The following is a 23,637-nucleotide window of genomic DNA, read 5'->3' on the forward strand; positions in this document are numbered from 1 at the left end:
AGGGTTAGTATTAGGGTTAGGATTAGGGTTAGGATTAGGGTTAGGACGAGGGTTAGGACGAGGGTTAGGATGAGGGTTAGGGTTAGGGTTAGGATGAGGGTTAACCCTAATCCTAATATGTCAAACACAAAAGCCAACTTCTTCCTATCAAAATAAACTTCTGAAGGTCCAATCTATGTTTTATACAGATTTTATAAGAGTTACAATCCATGTCTTTCAAATTAAATAAAAACAAAGATTGACAGCGTAGAATGTGACAACTTGTATGTATTGAAAGAAAGCACAAACTGATACTAATCTTGTACAGTATATTATTATTATTTCAGGTTTTAGTAATCACCGCAAAAAAATTGAAACCCCTGTTAGCCCGTGGCGAACCAAGATTTATTTATTCTAAAGCTATTAACTTGCACCTTCTTTACCAGGTCCTTCAAAGAAGTTCAGACATTGTAACCAGTTCACCTGTCAGAAAATCATTCTGCACATATGTCACGTATCTGGAATATTTCTTACTGGTTTTGGCACTACTCACCAAAGAGGCGCGGAGTCTAACGTGTTCCAGGTCTTCACCAGGAACCCCCGCAAGGAAGTATGGTCTTAGCTGCGGGAACACGCAGGTCGCGGTCCTCAGAGGGAGCAACCAGTGAAGGATGGAAGCGGTGTCAGGCAGGCCGGGTCAGAACTGAGAGATCAGTAGATGCCACAGGGAGAATCCAAGTCTGTAGTCAGGGGCTAGCTGGGTCAGGTATCAGGAGCGCAGAAGAATGGTCAATAACAAGCCGGGGTCAATCCACAGGGAGCACAGAATAGGGATAGTCAGGAACAAGCCGGGTAATACACTGGAGTCACAGATAGGATACAACAGGAACGCTGGAGCTCATTAGGTGCCAGAGTCAACCTTTTATAGGGGAGGCTGGAGGCAGGACTTCCTACGGCGGTGGTGATGCTGGACACCATCGCCAGATGCTGTGGATCGCGTCCCGTTGCTAGGCAACGGGGCGTGCGGCTGCCGGGACCCGGAAGTGACGACCGGTTGCCTAGGAACCGGCTGTCTAGGAACGTAAGCAGGCGTCGGTCTCTGTGCGGAGAACGCGACACAGGGACGGCGCGTGACAGTACCTCCTCTCTCTATTTGTCGGATAGATGTCCCTTTGAAGAATTGTTTCAATAGACGTGGGGCGTGGAGATCTTCTTTATTCACCCAGGATCTCTCCCCTGGCCCGAAACCTCTCCAGTGAAGCAAGAATTGATGTCGTCCATGAAGAATACAGAAATCTATGATGCGACTAACTTCAAATTCTTCACCTACAGCAGTTCGAATAGGAGCAGGATGACGGGGCAAGTGAGGAAACTTATTAAGGATTAATGGTTTGAGGAGGGAAACATGCAACACATTGTGAATCCTTAAAGAGGGAGGCAGCCGGAGTCTATATGTTACCGGGTTGATAACATGAGTAATAGGGAAAGGGCCAATATAACGTGGAGCCAATTTCTGAGAGGGTACTCGAAGTTGGAGGTTGCGAGTGGACAACCAAACCTTGTCATGGACCTGAAGCAAGGGAATATTTCTTCTATGCCGATCAGCGGCTTGCTTGTAACGTTGGGAAGTCTCCTGGAGTTTGGTTTTGGTCTTTGCCCAAATGCGAGAGAAGTCCCGAATTAGGGTATCAGCAGTGGGAACCGGAGATGGAACATGACTGGAGAAGTTAGGGAGGGTGGGTTGGGTTCCATAAACGACAGAGAAGGGAGAGGAACCTGAGGACTTATGATGGTGAAAATTATGCGCAAATTCTGCCCAGGGTAGGAGACTAGACTATTTGGATTGGTTCTCTGATGAAAAACATCGTAGAAAGACCTCCAAGTCTTGGTTAACGCGCTCTGTCTGGCCATTGGTTTGAGGATGATAGCCAGATTAATATTTCAGTTCAGAACCAAGTGTCTTACAAAAGGCCTTCCAGAACTGTGACACAAATTGGACTCCACGATCCGAGATGATTTCACGAGGACAGCCATGAAGTCTAAAGATCTCTTTGATGAAGATAGTAGCCAGTTGAGATGCAGATGGAAGAGCAACCAAGGGTACGAAGTGGACCATCTTAGAGAATCTGTCAACCACAACCCAAATAGTAGTAAACCCATTACTAACAGGGAGATTGGTGATGAAATCCATAGATATGCTTTGCCATGGAAGGTCGGGAATGGGAAGTGGTTGCAGAAGACCAGAAGGTGCTGATCTCGGATTCTTACAACGGGCACAAGTTGCACATGAAGCCACGAATTCTCGAACATCGGAGTGTAAGGTTGGCCACCAGAATCGTCGACGTAGGAACTCGTATGTTTTCTTGACTCCAGCATGTCCAGATAGTTTAGAGGAGTGTGCCCAGCATAGAGCTTTGGTTCGCAAGTTCGTCTCCAAGTAGGAGCTACCTCTGGGGGGGGTGTCTTAACAGAGGTCCCGGTAAAGGAAATGATACTGGTGAGTGTGATGATGGGTAGAGGCTCCAAGGGAGAACATAGATCAGAATTATCGAATGAACGGGAAGGGGCATCTGCCCGCATATTTTTGGAACCAAGACAGTAGGTCAGGATTAAGTTAAAACGAGAAAAGAAAGATGCCCATCATGCCTGACGTGGATTGAGACACTGTGCTTAACTAATGTAGAGCAGATTCTTATGGTCCGTTAAGACTGTCACAGGATGACGGGAACCTTCCAGGAGATGGCACCATTCTTCCAGGGCAGATTTGATTGCGAGGCGTTCCTTGTCACCTATGCTGTAATTCTTTTCATGAATAAGAAACTTTTTAGAAAAGAACCCACAGGGGAGATGTGGGCTAAGTTCGGATTTCTGGAACAGGACTGCCCCTATACCAACAGCGGATGCATCAACTTCAAGGAAAAAAGGTTTCAATTGGTCCGGCTGGGAGAGAACGGGGGCAGACATGAATGCTTGTTTCAGACGGTCGAAAGCCTCTAGAGCGTCAGGAGGTCAACTCTTAGGATTGGCCGATTTTCGAGTCAAGGCAGTTATTGGAGCCATTACAGAGGATAAGTTCTTGATGAATTGCCTGTAGTAGTTGGTGAAGCCAATGAATCTTTGGATGGCCTTGGTACCTTGGGGACGAGGCCAACTAGTGACGGCTGATACCTTCTGCGGATCCATGCGCAGTCCAGAACCTGAAACGATGTATCCAAGAAAAGGAATCTGCTTGACCTCGAAGATACATATTTCTAGTTTGCAGTACAGTTGGTGGGTGTGTAAACGTGATAAGACCTCCTTCACATGGCATCGATGGGAATTTATATCTTGTGAGAATATTCGGATATCGTCCAAATAGACAACGACAAAACGATATAGGATGTCTTGGAAGACTTCATTGACAAAGGACTGGAAGACTGCGGGGGTGTTGCAAAGCCCAAAGGGCATCACAAGGTATTCAAAGTGTCCGTCTCGCGTATTGAATGAAGTCTTCCATTCGTCTCCTTGACGAACATGCACAAGATTATAGGCCCCTCGTAAGTCCAGTTTGGAAAAGACTTGTGCTCCGCTGATCTTATCAAAAAGATCGGTGATGAGGGGTAATGGATAGCGATTCTTGATGGTGATTTTGTTCAGTTGTCGGTAGTCGATACAGGGGTGAAGGCCCCCATCCTTCTTTTTAACGAAAAAGAACCCTGCGCCAGCTGGAGACGAGGATTTTCTGATGAATTCCCGGGATCCTCGGAAATGTATTGTGACATAGCTTGACTCTCAGGTAAAGACAAGAGATAAGTCCTGCCACGGGGAATCTGTTTGCCCGGAATCAGTTCAATCGGGCAATCCCAAGGGTGATGAGGCAGCAGGATCTCCGACCTCTTCTTGGAAAAGACATCTTTAAAGGCCTGATAGGCCGACAGAAGAGTAGACTCTTCAGGAACGGTGCGAGTAATACAGACTCGTGGACGAGGGGAGGAGAAGCACTTGTTATGACAATGCGGACCCCAGGAGATAACTTCGGCTCGGACCCAGTTGAATTGAGGAGAATGGGCTCGAAGCCAAGGAAGGCCCAGAATTAGAGGATTCACAGATTGAGGTAACACAAGGAATTGGATCCACTCTTGATGTAAGGCTCCTACCAATAGCTGAACCGCACTCGTGATGCTGGAGATGATACCGTTGCTGACGCGGTTACCATCCATGGCTGTGAGTGTAAACGGTCGAGGCAGATCTTGAATGGACAATTGGAGCTGTGAAGCAAGAGAGGCCGAGATGTAATTTCCTGCGGCACCGGAATCCACGAAGGCCAAGGTTTGCTGGGGTCCTATAGTGGTCATAAACTGGACGGACATCAGGAACTCAGGATTAGAGGTAGAATAGAGAGTGGAAACGGCAACTCCTAGGGCGGCCTCCCTCTAAGACAGGGGTGTCCAACCTTTTAGCTTCCCTGGGCCACATTGGAAGACATTGAGTTGGTTTGGGCCACACATAAAATACACTAACACTAACGATAGCTGATCATCGGAAAAACCATAGAAAACATAGTTAACATATTAAACTTACTTGGAAATGAAGTTAGTAAGAGTTAGGAAACCTGTTGCAGAATCATGATTAAAGCAGTAGTCCCATTACCAGCTACAATTTAACTTACCTGCATCTGCCCCTTAGTGGGGTTCGGGGAATTAAATGCCCAAAACTTTTTTTTCCTCTCTTTCTGCACCCATGAATCATTTTTTTTATTGACCAGTTTGAAATGGTCACCGATATAGGAGCATCAGGAGGACTAATAGAAATCTACAGAGATTTAAAGATAGGGTGGCGGGAAAAATGGCTCATGGAGCAGCCTCCGATGAGGGTAACAGTGGGTGATAATTTCACCCTACTCAGCACTGCACATTTAAAATGGTTTAAAATATTAAAAATACAATTATCTCTTAATATTTTTATTAGATACATACAGAGAACACAGCTAGTTCATAACTGCATGGTGCAGAAAGTCCAAATTCAGAGTAACAACAATAAGATACGGGAATCAGCTGTATCGTGGAGGATTGACACAGAACTCTTTGGGGAAAAACTGCAGTATATCATCTGATACAAGTAACTGCTACGTGAACATCGTTTACTACTTGACTGTAAGTTCATTTCTTATAGTCTGCAAATTGAAAAGTTTCAATTAGAGTGTGAAGAATACGACTACCGTTTGAAAGTCAGTGATTGCTTAAATGTTCAGTCAAGTCTCCTGCATTTTCTCTGATTCCTTATTGTTTTTTATATGAATGGAATAGATTATTATCTGTAGGATAACAGTTTAAAACCTCTCTCTCTGTATTTTGGATTAATAGAAAACCCAGTAGCGCTGCAACGACTCCCTTAGTATCAGTATCTATGTAACCAACCTACAGCTTGTGTACAGCTGTATTAGGAGCCGTTATCTACTGCAGTTGGTATTCCAGCGCTGAGTGTGGATCTAAAGTTTGTTTAAAACAATAAGATACTGGATAATCTTTCACTGCTGCTGATAGTTCGCGCGGGTGACTCCCCTGTGCTGCGCTACGCAATGGATGTCGGGTGTGATGACGTCACCCCCGACATTCACTGCGAACGCCACACGGAGGAGGAGTCCAGGGAGGGAGCCGGAGCGCCAGCTGACGTGACCGCAAGGTAAGTATTTTCTTTTTTTTTTTTTGCAGGATTTTTTCTTCAGCGCTGCCCCCTTGCCACAACCAAAACTCCTGCTGGGCCACATGTACAGGCATGCTGGGCCGCATGCGGCCCACGGGCCACGGGTTGGACAACCATGGTCTAAGAGGAGGCATTTCCCAGTCTCTTAGGGCAGAGACTTAATACATGCCCAGCCTCCCCGCAGTATAAACATAATTTCTGCTTGAACCATCTCTCGCGTTCTTCGGGCGTCAATCTTGAACGACCTAGCTGCATAGGCTCTTCCATGAAAGATAGGGGGTTTTGCAATTGAGGAGCCAGTCGAGGGGTACGTCTTGTAGAGGATCTCTCTGAAGTTCTCTCCCTGAAGCGGAGATCAACCCTGATACACAGAGAAATAAGGGAGTCCAGTTCCGAGGGAAGTTCTCTGGTGACAAGTTCATCTTTGACTCGGTCAGTAAGACCCTGCCAGAAGATAGCAAGGAGGGCCTCATTATTCCACCGAAGCTCAGAAGAAAGAGTGCAGAATTTTACCGCATACTGGCCGACAGACATGGAACCTTGCCGGAGATTCAGGAGACTGGAAGCGGCAGAAGAAACGCGACCTGGTTCATCGAAGACTCTCCGGAACATGTCAATAAAAGTAGCCGAACTCTCTAGCAAAGGATTGTTGCGCTACCATAGCGGTGAAGCCCAGGCTAAGGCTTGCCCACTGAGAAGTGATATTATAAAAGCCACCTTGGTACGCTCGGAAGAGAAGGCTAAAGAGTTGCACTCAAAGTGGATGGCGCACTGGTTGAGGAACCCTCTGCACCTCTACGGATCTCCGTCGTACTTCTCCGGAGTAGGAATCCTAAGCCCGGTAGATGAAGTCAGGGAGGGAGATGGAGCCACTGCGGCCGCAGCGGGGAGAGAGGGGGCAATGGAGGGTTCTACTTGGGGGGTTGGACCGCCTGTAAAGTGTCTAGCAGCGGCATAATTCCTTGGACACACTGGAGTAAACGAGCTTGGTCCGCCTCCTGCTGTTCCACTCGGCGGCCCAGATGGATAAGGAGATCCCGAGCTGAGGGCTCACCTGTTCCATCTGACGTCATGGCCAGAGTATACTGTCACGTATCTGGAATATTTCTTACTGGTTTTGGCACTACTCACCAAAGAGGCGCAGAGTCTAACGTGTTCCAGGTCTTCACCAGGAACCCCCGCAAGGAAGTATGGTCTAAACACGCAGGTCGCGGTCCTCAGAGGGAGCAACCAGTGAAGCGAAAGGATGGAAGCGGTGTCAGGCAGGCCGGGTCAGAACCGAGAGATCAGTAGATGCCACAGGGAGAATCCAAGTCTGTAGTCAGGTGATAGCTGGGTCAGGTATCAGGAGCGCAGAAGAATGGTAAATAACAAGCCGGGATCAATCCACAGGGAGCACAGAATAGGGATAGTCAGGAACAAGCCGGGTAAAACACTGGAGTCACAGATAGGATACAACAGGAACGCTGGAGCTAGGATGAGACCTAATACTCTGGCACTCGTTAGGTGCCAGAGTCAACCTTTTATAGGGGAGGCTGGAGGCAGGACTTCCTACGGCGGTGGTGACGCTGGACACCACCGCCGGATGCTGTGGATCGCGTCCCGTTGCTAGGCAACGGGGCGCGCGGCTGCTGGGACCCAGAAGTGACGACCGGTTGCCTAGCAACCGGCCGTCTAGGAACGGAAGCTGGCGTCCGAACCTGTGCGGAAGACGCGACACACGGACGGCGCGTGACAACATATAGGGCACAAGGGTTTTCTTTTAGTAATAAAATACATTTTTTTATTAAAGTTAATGGGCCTGATTCATCAAGGAATGTAAATGGTGATTTCATGCGTATCATCTGCAAAATGACTCTGCGCAAGCCCAGATCCGGACCATACGCTGCGAAGGCAGCAAAGGACAGCCTAAGATTTCAGGGAGGGAAAGTGGTGGGGGAGGGGCGTTTGCCTGTAGTAAATGCACAGTAAGAGCGTTCTAATCGCAAAGGTCATTTTGATTTCATAGTAAAAGAACATATAATATATAACATACAAAAAAATAAATGTAAAATAGGTGTAAAAACAAACGGTCTGAAATTACAGAGAATAAATCTTATGTATAGTCAGCATGCCAGGGACAAGGCAGAATTAAATGAAAAGTCCTTCAATTAGATTGAGTCCCAATAGCTGACAATTTGCCCTCTCACAAGCAGGTTTCACCGTGAAAGTATTCAGAGGGGCAGTGTATGTGCTAATGTGGGGGTGGAAATGCCCCCTGGGTGTCAATAATGGTTTGTCCAAAACTTTTGACCTTACATAACTTTTCTTGGACATATTCCAGAGACATAAGTCTCCCTTCAATAAACCAGTCACAACCTACATATTTACATATCAAATATGAAACCCTAACCCTGAAACTACAACAATATTAAATATCATTCCGAAAGATATGTGACTGGTTTCTCTGCCCAGTTGTTATCTATACGTCACAACCCTTGTGCTGATATTGCCCCTATGTGCACTGTGGCACATAGAAAGACAGATATATATGTATAGGTAACCTGTCACCTAAAAGGTTCTCTGGCTAATTAGTGTATGGTTTTCCCTAATTTACACCTAGTAGTTTACTTGTTTTTACATTACCTTAATTAGATAGCCTACCATAAGTAGGAAAGGCATACTTGCCAACTTTTCCTCGTTGGCTTCAGGGAGATCCTGGGCGAGGTGGGCGTGAGGGGGCGGGCCTTGATGAATTGCATAATTTTGGCCCTGCCCCCTAAATGATTGTCACAATTTTTTCCAATTACAGCAGAAGGAGGAGGCTAGGATGACGCGATATTTGCGTCATTAAGCCCCATCCCCGCCACTTATCTATTGCAGGGGTGAGAACTGGGAGGTTGCCCTGCTCTCCCGGGAGGTCTCCCAGAAATGCGGGAGTCTCCCGAACATTCCGGGAGAGTAGGCAACTATGCGTTAAAGAAAAGCAGCTAATGAATCTCTAGAGACTGAAGTGTCTTTTACATTTTTGTCTCCATTACTGAAGTCATGTTGTCTTTCCCAGAGCCGTAACTTAGAATTCTAGTGCCCTGGGCGAGAAAGACAAATGCCGCCCCCCTAGCCCTCAATTTTAACCAAATTAACCTAAAATATTCCTAAATTGCGCCCCCTTTAGCCTTGCGCCCTGGGCGGTCGCCCCTGTCGCACAGCCCTAGTTACGGCCCTGGTCTTTCCTGTCAGTCTTTAATTAAATCTTGGTCTCCATGAAAATGGCCACCTCCATAGGCATCAATACATGGACATAGGACACAATTTCTGAACTGTGTCATCATGCCACAGATGGCGAAGCCAACCACGTCTTGTACTGGCTCAGCATCAGGGAGAATGCCAGACTCTTCAGGGAGTGAGGGAGATCACCCCTATTTCAGGGAGTCTCCCGGACATTCAGGCAGAGTTGGCAAGTATGAGGAAAGGACACGATTGATCATAAGAAAAAAATGGCTGTGATCTGCATATCTTATGTTAGTTTTCTGAAAGAAGGTTTGAGCTGAACCTAATTACTTCCCCCCATGGACTGACTGACCAAATGTTTTTAACCACTTTGGTCTGAGGGGACATCAGGACATTCATATTTATCAATGTAATAGTTTATTTGGGCCCTCACCCTGACACCCCACTTGTATTACTTCCCTGTTTGTAATACTGCCATGTACGGACTGTGGACTGTGTTATAATAATCATCATTTTCATATTTTCTTGGAGACATAAATATATATGGTTTTAGGAATAATTAATCAGTATGTTTTTAGGTATTAATTAATCTTTATGGCTGGAATACTGTGTTTTTTATTACATTATTTTAATTTGTTTTAGATTTATTCATAGTTTTATAATTGAGTTTTTATAGATCTGGATTATTCTTTTTCATGTGATTTTGTATTTATTATTGTGTGTATTTTATGTTTCTTTCCTCATGTATAGTTTATGCTACTTTGCATAGACTAGGGTTTGTGTATGTTACCCAGATACATTAGCATATTGTACATGAGTTCTGCATTGCCTCCCGAAGGGTGTAGGTCCCTGAAATTTGTAGAAGAAACACAGACCTTGGACTGCTCCAACTGTGATCTTCTGATTGTTACTAATTGACTGATGTAAGTGCAATTTCTTTATGTCTATTTAATAAGAAGATGCACATGATCTATGTGCTTTACTGTGTTCCAAGTAAGTTTCTAATACAAGAAATAGAAGCCATTCCCCATCTACAATCAGCCACCACTACAAGCCGAAGATCATTGGTTTGGAAAGTGTGTGAGAATGACATGGATAAATATGGAAGTACGTAGTGTATGCACAAAGGGTCAAAGCCTGGAACATCAGCACTTACACAACATACGTGAAGGTATCACAAGGTTATCTGAGAGAAAAGTGCATAATAATCCTTATGTGGTTGAAGAGCACATTGCACTGTGTAGTGTTGGAATCACAAAGATGTGTCTCATAAACCATCCAAGTGACTTCCAATATGATGTTCAGAAGTAAACACGGCAGGAAACCAGTCTCTTATTCTGCCAATGCGTTTACATCTCAACAGCAAAGTGGAATTCACTTGAATTATGTCACCAGCCGCGGCAGTACACCGCATCCTGGAGTGAACTAGCAGCCGGGCGCGTTCTTTAGTTTATATGCTCTGTTAATATCCTTGTGGCATAGATGTAGGAGGGTTAGGGTTAGGGTCCGGGGCTTTTTTCAGCACAAAAAATGTGCTGAAAAACTCGGCTTATACACGAGTATATACGGTAATTCATTAGCTGCCTCCTGAGGCTGATTGTCAGCCCTGTCCTCCTCTGTCCTGATTGGCTCTTAGTACTATTTAAGGCAGTGAGGTCTGAGCCTCACTGACGGTTATAGTGTCCTGTTTCAGTACTGCTGCCTGCTATTTGTTCCTGTGTTTGGTGTTTAACCTGAGATTGATTACCCGTGTATGACCCTTGCCTGTTCCAGGACTCTGTACCTGTGCTTCTGACCCTGATATATTGCCTGGACTCTTACGCTGCTGTTTTGCCTGTGACCTCTGACCTCGGCTTGTTTACTGGATACGCTGTCTGCTGCTGGACCTCACTCCGCCTTCCTGGGTTCTTCCCAGCCGGTACACATTTCACGACCCTCTGTCTGTCTCCAGTCAAGTCTGTGCCCACCACTAGGGGCAACAGTGAACACCAGACTTTTGGAGTAGTCTCCGGGCTTTGTTGTACTGGTTGGAGGGGTTCCTAACATTGGGGTTTCTAACATTATAACGGGCCTAACAGAAATTCCGGAGACAAAAATTTGAATGGATGAAAGCGGAACCAAATCGTCTCCATTTTAAGTTCTGGCTGGCCATGTTGACACCCTGTATCAAATGATCCGGGGATTGGCTCAGCGTTTGGTCCGTTTTCCACAACTTTAAGGAGAGTTGCAAGTTATACTTCCGCCTGAGACCACGCTCCTCTGGTTCCGAATAGCAACAAGTAGGGATTGTTATCTCCCTACTTCAGGGCGATCCTCAGTCTTGGGCTTCTCCCTTCCACCAACAAGTCCAGCCTTACAAACCGTGGATGCCTTCTTCCAGGCCTTGGGGTTGCTATACGACGACCCAGACAGAGTGGCCTCAGCTGAGTCTCATATCCGGGCATTAAGGCAAGGACATCGTTCTGAAGAATTCCGGCAATGGTCAACTGATAGTGCCTGGAATGATCCGGCACTGCGGAGTCAACTCTGCTTGGGCCTTACCGAGCAAATTAAGGATTCCCTAGGTCAGTATCCTATACCAGCCTCACTTGAAGATTTGATGCAGCTTGTCATTAAGATTGTCGAATCCGAGAGAGAAAAACTGAACGAGAATCCTTTATATTCCCTTGCTTGCCACCCAAGTCTGGTCCTACTCTTCCGGATTCCCTGGAACCCATGCAGTTGGGCGCCCACCGTCTGCCTCCAGAAGAACGTTCCAGACATTGCTCTCTAGGTCTCTGTTTGTATTGTGGCAAAGTGGGCCACATAATTCATTTCTGTCCTAGCAGAACCACTTCGGAAAATTCTCTGTTAGTCCCTGCACGCTTAGCCTTCAGACATCGTTCTACTGACTTGTCGGCCTTCCTTGATAGCGTGGCAGCAGGTAACTTCCTGGACATCCTGTTGGCTCAAACCCTTGGAATTACCGAAGTCAAACTGGATTCGAGCATCACCGCCTGCGGCTTGGATGGTAATCTCCTGGTTGGGGGCGAATACTCGCCAAGACTCCATTGGTACGCTTATCTGTAGGCGCTCTCCATACTGAAGAACTCACATTCTTCCTGATCACTTGTCCCTCCGCTCCTTTGATTCTGGGGTATCCATGGTGCAAAGTCATAATCCCGTTATTGATTGGAAAAGAGGGAAGATCATCCGTTGGAGTCCAGAGTACTCTACTTCTTGTTTGATCCCGCCTCTCAGAACTCTGCAGCCTAGTCCGGAATTGTTGCCTGCACCCTACCAGGACTTCATTGATGTGTTCTGTAAACAGAAGGCCGACTCTCTCCCGCCTCATCAGGACTATGACTGCGCTATCGAGCTTGTGCCGGGTTCAAAATTGCCCAAAGGGTGTCTGTATTCTTTGTCTGCCCCTGAAACACAAGCGATGGAACACTACGTGGAGGAGAACCTAAAGAAAGGATTCATCCGCCTCTCCAAATCTCCTGTAGGTGCTGGATGTTTCTTCGCTGCCAAAAAAGACGGCAGTCTGAGACCCTGCATCGACTATCGTGGGCTGAATAAAATCCCAGTTAAAAATACTTATTCGCTGCCCTTGATTTCTGTTCTGTTTGACCAGCTCAAGTCTGCCACCATTTTCTCTAAGATTGACCTGCGGGGCGCTTATAATCTCATCCGCATCAGACAAGGAGATGAATGGAAGATGGTGTTAATTACCCTCTCTGGGCATTATGAATATTTGGTGATGCCATTTGGATTGTGTAACGCCCCGGAGGTCTTCCAAGATCTAATCAATGACATCTTGCGAGAATTCTTGGGTAAGACCGTGATGGTTTATTTAGATGATATTTTAATTTATTCTCAGTCCTTGTCCCAGCACCACCAACACTTTCGGGAAGTTCTGGAGAAGTTACGTCAACACCACCTCTACGCAAAATTGGAGAAGTGCGAGTTCAAAGTCCCCAGGGTGGCCTTCTTAGGCTACATCATTTCTTCATCTGGCCTCTCCATGGACCCCAGTAAAGTCCAAGCAATCCAAGACTGGGTTCTTCCTACTAACCTCAAGGCGATCCAACGGTTCCTTGGCTTCGCCAACTATTACCGGAGGTTTATACGCTCCTTTTCATCTTTGGTGGCTCCTATTACTGCCCTCACCCGGAAGGGCGCAGACCCAGCTAATTGGTCTTCGGAGGCGTTGGCGAGCTTTTCTGCCCTTAAAGTCGCCTTCACATCGGCACATGTTCTCAGGCACCCAGATCCTGAGCTCCCGTTCATTGTAGAAGTAGATGCCTCAGATGTAGGAGGAGGCGCCATTCTCTCTCAAAGAGATCCTCAAAGCAAAAAATTGCACCCATGTGCATATCTGGAAATTCTCATCTGCCGAAATTAATTACGATGTTGGGAATAGAGAGTTATTGGCCATCAAGCGGGCCCTCGAAGAATGGCGGCATTGGTTAGAAGGAGCATCTCACATTATTACCATCTGATAAATTGTTTGTCCCAGTTCATCTGAGGAAGTCGGCTCTCATCGAATGCCACGACAACCGCTCAGCAGGTCATCCTGGTATCCAGAGGACCATAGAAATACTTTCCCGCTGGCTTTGGTGGCCCACCTTGTCTTCTGATGTGGAAAACTATGTCTGCACCTGCCCAGAAGGTGCCAGGAACAAGTCTTCCAGAATCCGTCCTCCAGGTCAACTTCTACCCTTGCCAATTCCAAACAGGCCTTGGACCCATATTTCCATGGACTTTATTGTCGACCTCCCTTTGTCCTCGGGTCATAACACCATTTGGGTAGTTGTTGATCGATTCAGCAAGATGGCACACTTTATACCCTTACTCAAATTGCCGGATGCCAGAAGTTTGGCCAACTTATTTATTACCCATGTCTTCCGTCTCCATGGCCTTCCACAAGACATCGTCTCGGACCGAGGGTCCCAATTCATTGCACAGTTTTGGAAGTCTTTCTGTAATTCCCTCAGAATCAAAGTTAATTTATCCTCAGCCTAACACCCTCAGTCAAGTGGTCAGATGAAAAGAACCAATCAATCCCTCGAACAATTTCTATGCATCTACGTTTCCAAGTTCCATGACAACTGGTCCTCTCTTTTATCTTGGGCAGAGTTTGCCTATAACACTCTGCAACACGTACCTCCCCGTTCTTCTGCAATTTTGGGTTCCAACCAAAAGCGAACTCTCTTTCTTCTGCCGTTACCATTGGTGATTAAAGGACATCTACTGTTGTATCCCGATTGAAGTCTGTTTGGAAGAAGGTACATTCCGCACTGATTCAAACCTCTCTTAGGTCTAAAGCCTTTGCTGATCGCCATCGTGGTCCATGTGTATAAAAAGCAGGAGATCGTGTATGGTTGTCCACACGAAACATCAAATTGAGGCAACCTTGCAAGAAACTTGGTCCCTGATTCATCTGACCATTTTTGATTGAAAGGAAAGTGAATCCAGTGGCATTCCGACTCAAACTACCACCTTCATTAAAAAATTCCCTGTACTTTCCATTGCTCTCTTCTGAAAAAGGCTGTTGCTCTTAGCAAGTTTAATCAATCTTCCTCTAAAAGACCTCAGCCTCTGCTTGTAAATGGAGATCGCGAGTTCATCATTGAAAAAATTCTGGACTCAAGGAAAGTTCAGGGGCAGGTCCAGTTCTTGGTCTATTGGAAGGGTTACGGCCCAGAAGAGCGAAACTGGATACCACAGAAGCGTCTCCATGCTGAGAGACTCATAAAATAATTCTTTAAGAAATTTCCCACAAAACCAGGGTGTCGGGGTGCATTGACCCCTCCTCAAGCGGGGGCTACAGTCACGAGCCGCGGCAGTACAGTTGGAGGGGTTCCTAACATTGGGGTTCCTAACAAATGGTTTTTGAGACAAATCTTTGAATCAGGGTCGGTGCAAGGTTGCTCGGCACCCAAAGCAAAGCTTGAACCCTCCGCGCCTCTTTCCCCCAATACTCACTTCCCAGCCCCTCACACACTTGACATTTGTAAAATAAATATAAAAACTCTCACCTCCTCCTGGCTGTCTGGTGAGGTTGCAGTCCAGGTGCACAGCAATAGAGGCAGCCAAATAGTGGGCACATAATAAAAACGAAAATGTTTCCTGAACTATGTAATTCCTTTAAATTAATAGGCGTCTATTTATTAAAGTGCGATCAGCAAATAAAACAGAGAAAACAGCCGTAAAATGGTCATCGCATAATTTATGAAGGCTTTATGGCAGGAGAACTCAGATTTCTCCTACCATAACCCATTTAACGTTCCTTAACATAGTCCCCAAAGATTAATGTGAGGACTGCAAAGTTTTGCAATTGCAGCAAGGTAATAAGGGTCGTCACCATAGCAACAACCGGGACCCGTCGCTTTGGGAAATGCGGTGCTGAACTGTAGCAGCAAGGCAATGCAGACCTCGGGTCTGCACAATAGAGAGTGTCACGGGCACTAGGAGTTGCTTACCCGAGTTTCACCAGATGGAACTCTGCTAGAGAGGCGGGGTTATGGCACGCACCTCAAAGCAGGCAGGTGAATGATTGGAGTGACACAACAGCAGGAGAGTAGAGATAGTCTGAGGAAGTCAGCGACTTGCAGCTATGGTTAGAGGAAAGTCAGCGACTTGGAGCAGTAAACTGGAGGCTGAAGATAATGTAGACACGAGGAGTGGACGTGGATAGGTGATGGTAGGTAGAGGAGGAGTCAGTGGTCTGTGTACAGCAAGTTGTACCACTGCAGTGATGGGAAGAATAGTACTGGTGCAGGTAAGAAGCAGGGTAGTCGGTGGTCTGCATTCAGCAAGTTGTACCACCGCTATGGTGAGGAGTCTGGTCCAGGTGTAGGTAGGTAATAGGAGAGTCAGTGGTCTGCGTATAGCAAGTTGTACCACCGCTGTGATAGGAGGACTTGTCCAGGTGCGGGTAGGTAGCAGGGAAGTCAGTGGTCTGCGTGCAGCAAGTTGTACCACTGCTGTGAGAAGGAATGAGGACTTGTCCAGGTGCAGGAGAGTGAAGTTGAAAGACAAACTGTGGCTGTATGGAAACAGCGCGAGTAGAGCAATGTCTTGTGAGACAGAGATGGAAGGTACAATGAATAGTCTGTATGGAGTAGATGCCTTGCAGGGAGGAGAAGCTGGTCACAGCAGATATGCACAATAACGCTAAGTAGTAGCGTGAGGAGATATCGTAGCTTGAGTGAAAGCTTGTCCTAAATGAAGCAATGCAGTAACACAGTCTATATGGGTACTTGTACCCTGTGCAGCAAACAACAATGGATACAACTGGTATGCGAGCAATAGGCAATAGTCAATAGTCAGTAGAGCATACCCAGTTGTGTAGATCCGGAATCAGCTGAGAAGTGAAGCGTTGTAGCGGTATGGGAACCGCCGCTGAGTTGAGCAGGGAGCAGCGTGGAAGCTGAAGCACGAGTAGAGCTGGAAGCAGTTTGGAAACTGCACACACGAGTAGAGCTGGAAGCAGTTTGGAAACTGCACACAGGAGTAGAGCTGGAAGCAGTTTGGAAACTGCACACAGGAGTAGAGCTGGAAGCAGCTTGGAAACTGCACACACCTATAAAAGTTCACTGGGAGTGAGACTTCAAGATCAGGCCACTACCTAAGGCTGCAGGTGACTTAAGTAGGGAGGGGTGATTGATCCATCAATCACATTAGTGGTCAGGTGTAGTTATTAAAGGGACCTGCGCATGCGCAGTGCGACAGGATGGCGGACGGCCGCGGTTCCACACAGGTGTGAGCGGGAAAGATGGAGAACCACGTACCAGAGTGGAGGCACTCACACTCCGGTGAGTGACAGTACCCCCCCTTTTAACGGTGGGCACAGAACACTTGGAACCGGGTTTGCCCGTAAATTTTTGGCAGAATTTTTTAAGCAGGGCTGGAGCGTTGAGGTCCTCAGCGCGAATCCAGGAGCGTTCTTCTGGACCGAAACCCTTCCAATGAACGAGGAATCGGAGAGTTCCTTGCGAAATTATAGCATCCAGGATCTGAGAGATCTCGAACTCCTCTTCTTGATGAATCTGTACTGGTTTAGGTACAGAAGGAGGAGCAGAAAAACGATTGATAACAAGAGGTTTGAGCAGAGAGACATGGAAGGCATTGGAGATCTGGAGGTTCTTTGGTAATAGTAGCTTGAAGCATACTGGATTTATGACTTGAGTGATCTTGTATGGTCCGATGAAGCGTGGCGCAAACTTCATGGACGGAACCTTCAAGCGGATGTTTTTTGTAGAAAGCCATACACGGTCTCCAAGCTTGAGTGGTGGAATGCTCGCCTCTTTTTATCTGCGAAGAATTTGTATCTGGCTGATGCTTTCCTCAGGGATGATCTCACCTAAGTCCAGATGGTTTTAAAGTTTTGACAAAGTCTCTCCACCGCAGGGACTTGGGTGGGAGGGAGGGCAGGAAACTCTGGGAGAGACGGATGGTGACCGTAAACCACTAAAAAAGGAGTTTTAGTTGAAGACTCATGGTACATGTTATTGTGGGCAAACTCAGCCCACGGGAGTAAATCTACCCAATTATCTTGATTGGTTGAAGAAAAGATTCTTATGAAGGTCTCGAGATCTTGATTGACCCTTTCAGTCTGGCCGTTTGATTGGGGATGGTAAGACGATGAAAGAGACAGTCGGATACCCAAAATCTTACAAAGGGCTCGCCAGAATCTGGAGACGAACTGAACTCTTCTATCAGACACAATCTCGGACGGACAGACGTGAATTCGAAAAATCTCTTTAATAAAATGGTCAGCCAAGGTAGAAGAAGATGGTAATCCGGTGAGAGGGACGAAGTGTACCATCTTGGAGAATCTATCCACCACTACCAAGATGGTATTACATCTCTTGCTAAGAGGAAGTTCGGTGACAAAGTCCATACTTATGTGGGTCCAAGGTTTGGTAGGGATAGGTAGTGGTTGGAGCAATCCCGCTGGTGTTCTGCGGGAAGACTTAAATTGAGAGCAGATCTCACAAGCGGCCACAAATTCTCTGACATCCTTTCTGATAGGAGGCCACCAATAACTCCGGGAAAGGATCCTAAAAGTCTTTTGTTCACCAGAATGTCCAGAGAAGCGTGAAGAATGGTACCATGACAATATTCTCTTGCGTAGAGATGGCGGAACAAGAGTTCTCCCAAACGGTAGCACATTGGTGGACGAAGTGGCCAAAGTCACACATTTGGGATCCAGTATAGGATGATCGGAAGAATCCAAGATGTCAGAAGGAGGAGCAAATGCCCGGGATAAAGCATCTGCTTTCCTGTTCTTTGCAGCAGGTTTGAACGTTATAATGAGTTCGAAGCGAGGAAAGAAAAGTGACCACCTCACCTGTCGAGGGTTTAGACATTGGGCTGTTTGTAAATAGAGGAGATTTTTGTGGTCGGTGAAGATGGTTACTGGATAATGAGCCCCCTCCAGTAGATATCTCCACTCCTCCAATGCGACTTTTATTGCCAACAGTTCTTTGTCACCGATGGTGTAGTTCTTTTCCGCGGGTAGAAGACCACGGGAGTAGAAGGCACAAAGATGGAATTTCTGTTGCTCAGATCTTTGGGAGAGAATAGCTCCTAGTCCGACATTGGAGGCGTCCACCTCGAGAAAGAAGGGACGGTTTACGTCAGGCTGCCGAAGAACAGGGGCGGTAGAAAATGCTTCTTTAAGGCTTTGGAAAGCGTGAAGGGCCTCGGAGGACCAGTGTTTAGTATTGGCGCCCTTCTTGGTCAGGGCCACAATAGGAGAAGCAATAGATGAGAAGTTCAGGATAAAACGTCTGTAATAATTCGCAAACCCCAGGAAGCGTTGTATAGCCCTGAGGGTAGTTGGCTGGGGCCAAAGTAGAACGGCATTAACTTTGTCTGGGTCCATCTCCAGACCTACTCCGGACACGATGTATCCCAAGAATGGAATTTGAGATAATTCGAAGGAGCATTTTTCTAATTTGCAGAATAGGAGGTTCTTCCGCAGTCTGGAGAGAACTTCTGCCACATGTTGATGGTGGGAGACAAGATCTTGTGAGAAGATTAAAATGTCGTCCAGATAGACTACAACGCACACGTATAATAGGTCCCGGAAGATCTCGTTCACGAATCCTTGGAAGACAGCTGGGGCATTACACAGTCCAAAGGGCATAACTAGGTATTCGTAATGCCCATCCCTGGTGTTGAATGCTGTCTTCCATTCGTCGCCTGACTTGATCCGGATTAGGTTGTAAGCGCCACGGAGATCAAGTTTGGTAAAAATCCGAGCACCTTTTATACGATCAAAGAGTTCGGTGATAAGAGGAATCGGGTACCGATTTTTTACGGTTATGGCATTAAGCCCCCGATAATCAATGCAGGGTCATAAGGTCCCATCTTTCTTTTTCACGAAAAAGAAGCCCGCTCCAGCGGGAGAGCTGGAAGTTCGAATGAATCCGCGATGAAGGTTGTCCTTGATATACTCTGACATAGCCTGTGTCTCTGGTAGCGAGAGAGGGTATACACAGCCCCTAGGAGGGTTTTTGCCAGGTAGTAAATCTATGGGACAATCCCATGCCCGATGAGGTGGCAGGCGTTCAGATTGTGCCTTATCGAACACGTCAGCGAACGGGGCATACTGTGGAGGAAGGCCCGGAGGACCAGGTGTTATAGATGATCTGTTGATTTTGAGTGGTACCACTCGGGTTAGGCATCTATGATGACAATCCGGGCCCCAGGATGTGACTTGGGGAGCACTCCAATCAACTTGTGGTGAATGAAGCTGAAGCCATGGAAGGCCAAGAACGATGGGACTAGTAGTAGCAGGAAGGACCAGCAAAGAGATTTTCTCTCGGTGTAAGGCTCCAATTTGAAGGGTCAAAGGAGTCGTACAGTGGGTGATAAGTCCATTAATGATGCGAGAGCCGTCTATAGCGGTGACCGATATGGCGTTTTTTAACGGGGCCACTGGTAGGGACCACTGGTTAACAAGAGCACTGGAGATAAAGTTGCCGGCAGCGCCGGAATCCAGAAGTGCTTGAGAGATAAAAGATTTGGTGGCTGAGAAGATGGTAACATCAAATGCACACTCTTTGGAATCCATAGAAGATGGAGAGGAGTCCAGGGACCCTAACCTTACCTCTCCAGAACTGGTTAGGGCCTGGCATTTCCCGACTTCTTAGGACATGAGTTCAGGCTGTGAGTAGGATCAGCACAATAGATGCAGAGTCTATTTTGTATTCGTCGATCCCTCTCACTAGATGTTAACTTAGAACGTCCTACCTCCATGGGTTCCACTGGAGGGGGAAGGTGACGAACTTGAGGTGATGGGTGAGTGAACCCCTTAGAGGTGCTTGTTCTTTCAGACTCCCTCTCACGGAATCTCATGTCTACCCTATGACATAGGGAAATTAGATCGTCCAAGGAGGAGGGTAACTCTTGTGTGGTCAGTGCGTCTTTGATCTTATCCGTCAGACCCTGCCAGAAGGCAGCTATCAGGGCCTCGGTGTTCCACTGTAGTTCAGAGGCGAGTATCCGAAACTGAATGACGTACTGGGCCATAGAGTGTGATCCTTGGCGTAGTCGGAGAATGCTGGAAGCCGCAGAGACAATGCGGCCAGGTTCATCGAAAATTTTGCGGAACGTGGAAATGAAGAGTGCACTATCCTCCAATAGGGGGTCATTTCTCTCCCACAGAGGGGAGGCCCAAGCAAGAGCCTGTCCGGAAAACAGAGAAATGAGGTAGGCAATCTTGGCACGGTGAGTGGCAAAAGGGTGAGGTTGAAGCTCGAAATGGAGAGAGCACTGATTCAAAAAACCTCTACACGTCTTGGGATCTCCATCATATTTTGAGGGAGTAGGCAGGTGTAGCGTGGAAGCAGTAGACACCTGGGATGGCACTGGGGAAGGAGAAGGCGCTTGAGGTTCAACAGTCGCTGAAACAGTTTGTAGAGGAACTCCTCGGGTGGCCAGAGTCTGGAAACACTGGAACAGATGTTGCTGCCGAACATTCTGTTGTTCCACCCGAGTGATCAGATGCTGCAGCATCTCCTTAGCTGTTGGTTCCAATCCTGGGTCTGTCAGGGCCTGATCTTACTGTCACGAGCACTAGGAGTTTATACCCGAGTTTCACCAGATGGGACTCTGCTAGAGAGGCGGGGTTATGGCACGCACCTCAAAGCAGGCAGGTGAATGATTGGAGCGACACAACAGCAGGAGAGTAGAGATAGTCTGAGGAAGTCAGCGACTTGCAGCTATGATTAGAGGAAAGTCAGCGACTTGGAGCAGTAAACTGGAGGCTGAAGATAATGTAGACACGAGGAGTGGACGTGGATAGGTGATGGTAGGTAGAGGAGGAGTCAGTGGTCTGCGTACAGCAAGTTGTACCACTGCAGTGATGGGAAGAATAGTACTGGTGCAGGTAGGAAGCAGGGTAGTCGGTGGTCTGCGTTCAGCAAGTTGTACCACCGCTATGGTGAGGAGTCTGGTCCAGGTGTAGGAAGGTAATAGGAGAGTCAGTGGTCTGCGTATAGCAAGTTGTACCACCGCTGTGATAGGAGGACTTGTCCAGGTGCGGGTAGGTAGCAGGAAAGTCAGTGGTCTGCGTGCAGCAAGTTGTACCACTGCTGTGAGAAGGAATGAGGACTTGTCCAGGTGCAGGAGAGTGAAGTTAAAAGGCAAACTGTGGCTGTATGGAAACAGCGCGAGTAGAGCAATGTCTTGTGAGGCAGAGATGGAAGGCACAATGAATAGTCTGTATGGAGTAGATGCCTTGCAGGGAGGAGAAGCTGGTCACAGCAGATATGCACAATAACGCTAAGTAGTAGCGGGAGGAGATATCGTAGCTTGAGTGAAAGCTTGTCCTAAATGAAGCAATGCAGTAACACAGTCTATATGGGTACTTGTACCCTGTGCAGCAAACAACAATGGATACAACTGGTATGCGAGCAATAGGCAATAGTCAATAGTCAGTAGAGCATACCCAGTTGTGTAGATCCGGAATCAGCTGAGAAGTGAAGCGTTGTAGCGGTATGGGAACCGCCGCTGAGTTGAGCAGGGAGCAGCGTGGAAGCTGAAGCACGAGTAGAGCTGGAAGCAGTTTGGAAACTGCACACACGAGTAGAGCTGGAAGCAGTTTGGAAACTGCACACAGGAGTAGAGCTGGAAGCAGTTTGGAAACTGCACACAGGAGTAGAGCTGGAAGCAGCTTGGAAACTGCACACACCTATAAAAGTTCACTGGGAGTGAGACTTCAAGATCAGGCCACTACCTAAGGCTGCAGGTGACTTAAGTAGGGAGGGGTGATTGATCCATCAATCACATTAGTGGTCAGGTGTAGTTATTAAAGGGACCTGCGCATGCGCAGTGCGACAGGATGGCGGACGGCCGCGGTTCCACACAGGTGTGAGCGGGAAAGATGGAGAACCACGTACCAGAGTGGAGGCACTCACACTCCGGTGAGTGACAGTACCCCCCCTTTTAACGGTGGGCACAGAACACTTGGAACCGGGTTTGCCCGTAAATTTTTGGCAGAATTTTTTAAGCAGGGCTGGAGCGTTGAGGTCCTCAGCGCGAATCCAGGAGCGTTCTTCTGGACCGAAACCCTTCCAATGAACGAGGAATCGGAGAGTTCCTTGCGAAATTTTAGCATCCAGGATCTGAGAGATCTCGAACTCCTCTTCTTGATGAATCTGTACTGGTTTAGGTACAGAAGGAGGAGCAGAAAAACGATTGATAACAAGAGGTTTGAGCAGAGAGACATGGAAGGCATTGGAGATCTGGAGGTTCTTTGGTAATAGTAGCTTGAAGCATACTGGATTTATGACTTGAGTGATCTTGTATGGTCCGATGAAGCGTGGCGCAAACTTCATGGACGGAACCTTCAAGCGGATGTTTTTTGTAGAAAGCCATACACGGTCTCCAAGCTTGAGTGGTGGAATGCTCGCCTCTTTTTATCTGCGAAGAATTTGTATCTGGCTGATGCTTTCCTCAGGGATGATCTCACCTAAGTCCAGATGGTTTTAAAGTTTTGACAAAGTCTCTCCACCGCAGGGACTTGGGTGGGAGGGAGGGCAGGAAACTCTGGGAGAGACGGATGGTGACCGTAAACCACTAAAAAAGGAGTTTTAGTTGAAGACTCATGGTACATGTTATTGTGGGCAAACTCAGCCCACGGGAGTAAATCTACCCAATTATCTTGATTGGCTGAAGAAAAGATTCTTATGAAGGTCTCGAGATCTTGATTGACCCTTTCAGTCTGGCCGTTTGATTGGGGATGGTAAGACGATGAAAGAGACAGTCGGATACCCAAAATCTTACAAAGGGCTCGCCAGAATCTGGAGACGAACTGAACTCTTCTATCAGACACAATCTCGGACGGACAGCCATGAATTCGAAAAATCTCTTTAATAAAATGGTCAGCCAAGGTAGAAGAAGATGGTAATCCGGTGAGAGGGACGAAGTGAACCATCTTGGAGAATCTATCCACCACTACCAAGATGGTATTACATCTCTTGCTAAGGGGAAGTTCGGTGACAAAGTCCATACTTATGTGGGTCCAAGGTTTGGTAGGGATAGGTAGTGGTTGGAGCAATCCCGCTGGTGTTCTGCGGGAAGACTTAAATTGAGAGCAGATCTCACAAGCGGCCACAAATTCTCTGACATCCTTTCTGATAGGAGGCCACCAATAACTCCGGGAAAGGATCCTAAAAGTCTTTTGTTCACCAGAATGTCCAGAGAAGCGTGAAGAATGGTACCATGACAATATTCTCTTGCGTAGAGATGGCGGAACAAGAGTTC

General features: G+C 47.1%; 1 protein-coding gene across 2 annotated transcripts in view; it reads left to right on the forward strand.

The window, feature by feature from the left end:
* LOC142096023 (uncharacterized) overlaps nucleotides 1-23,637 on the forward strand; it is a 194,895-nt gene that overhangs the window by 105,363 nt on the left and 65,895 nt on the right. The window lies entirely within an intron of this gene.

Source organism: Mixophyes fleayi, chromosome 1, assembly GCF_038048845.1.
Source record: "Mixophyes fleayi isolate aMixFle1 chromosome 1, aMixFle1.hap1, whole genome shotgun sequence".
Taxonomy (NCBI): Eukaryota; Metazoa; Chordata; class Amphibia; order Anura; family Limnodynastidae; genus Mixophyes; species Mixophyes fleayi.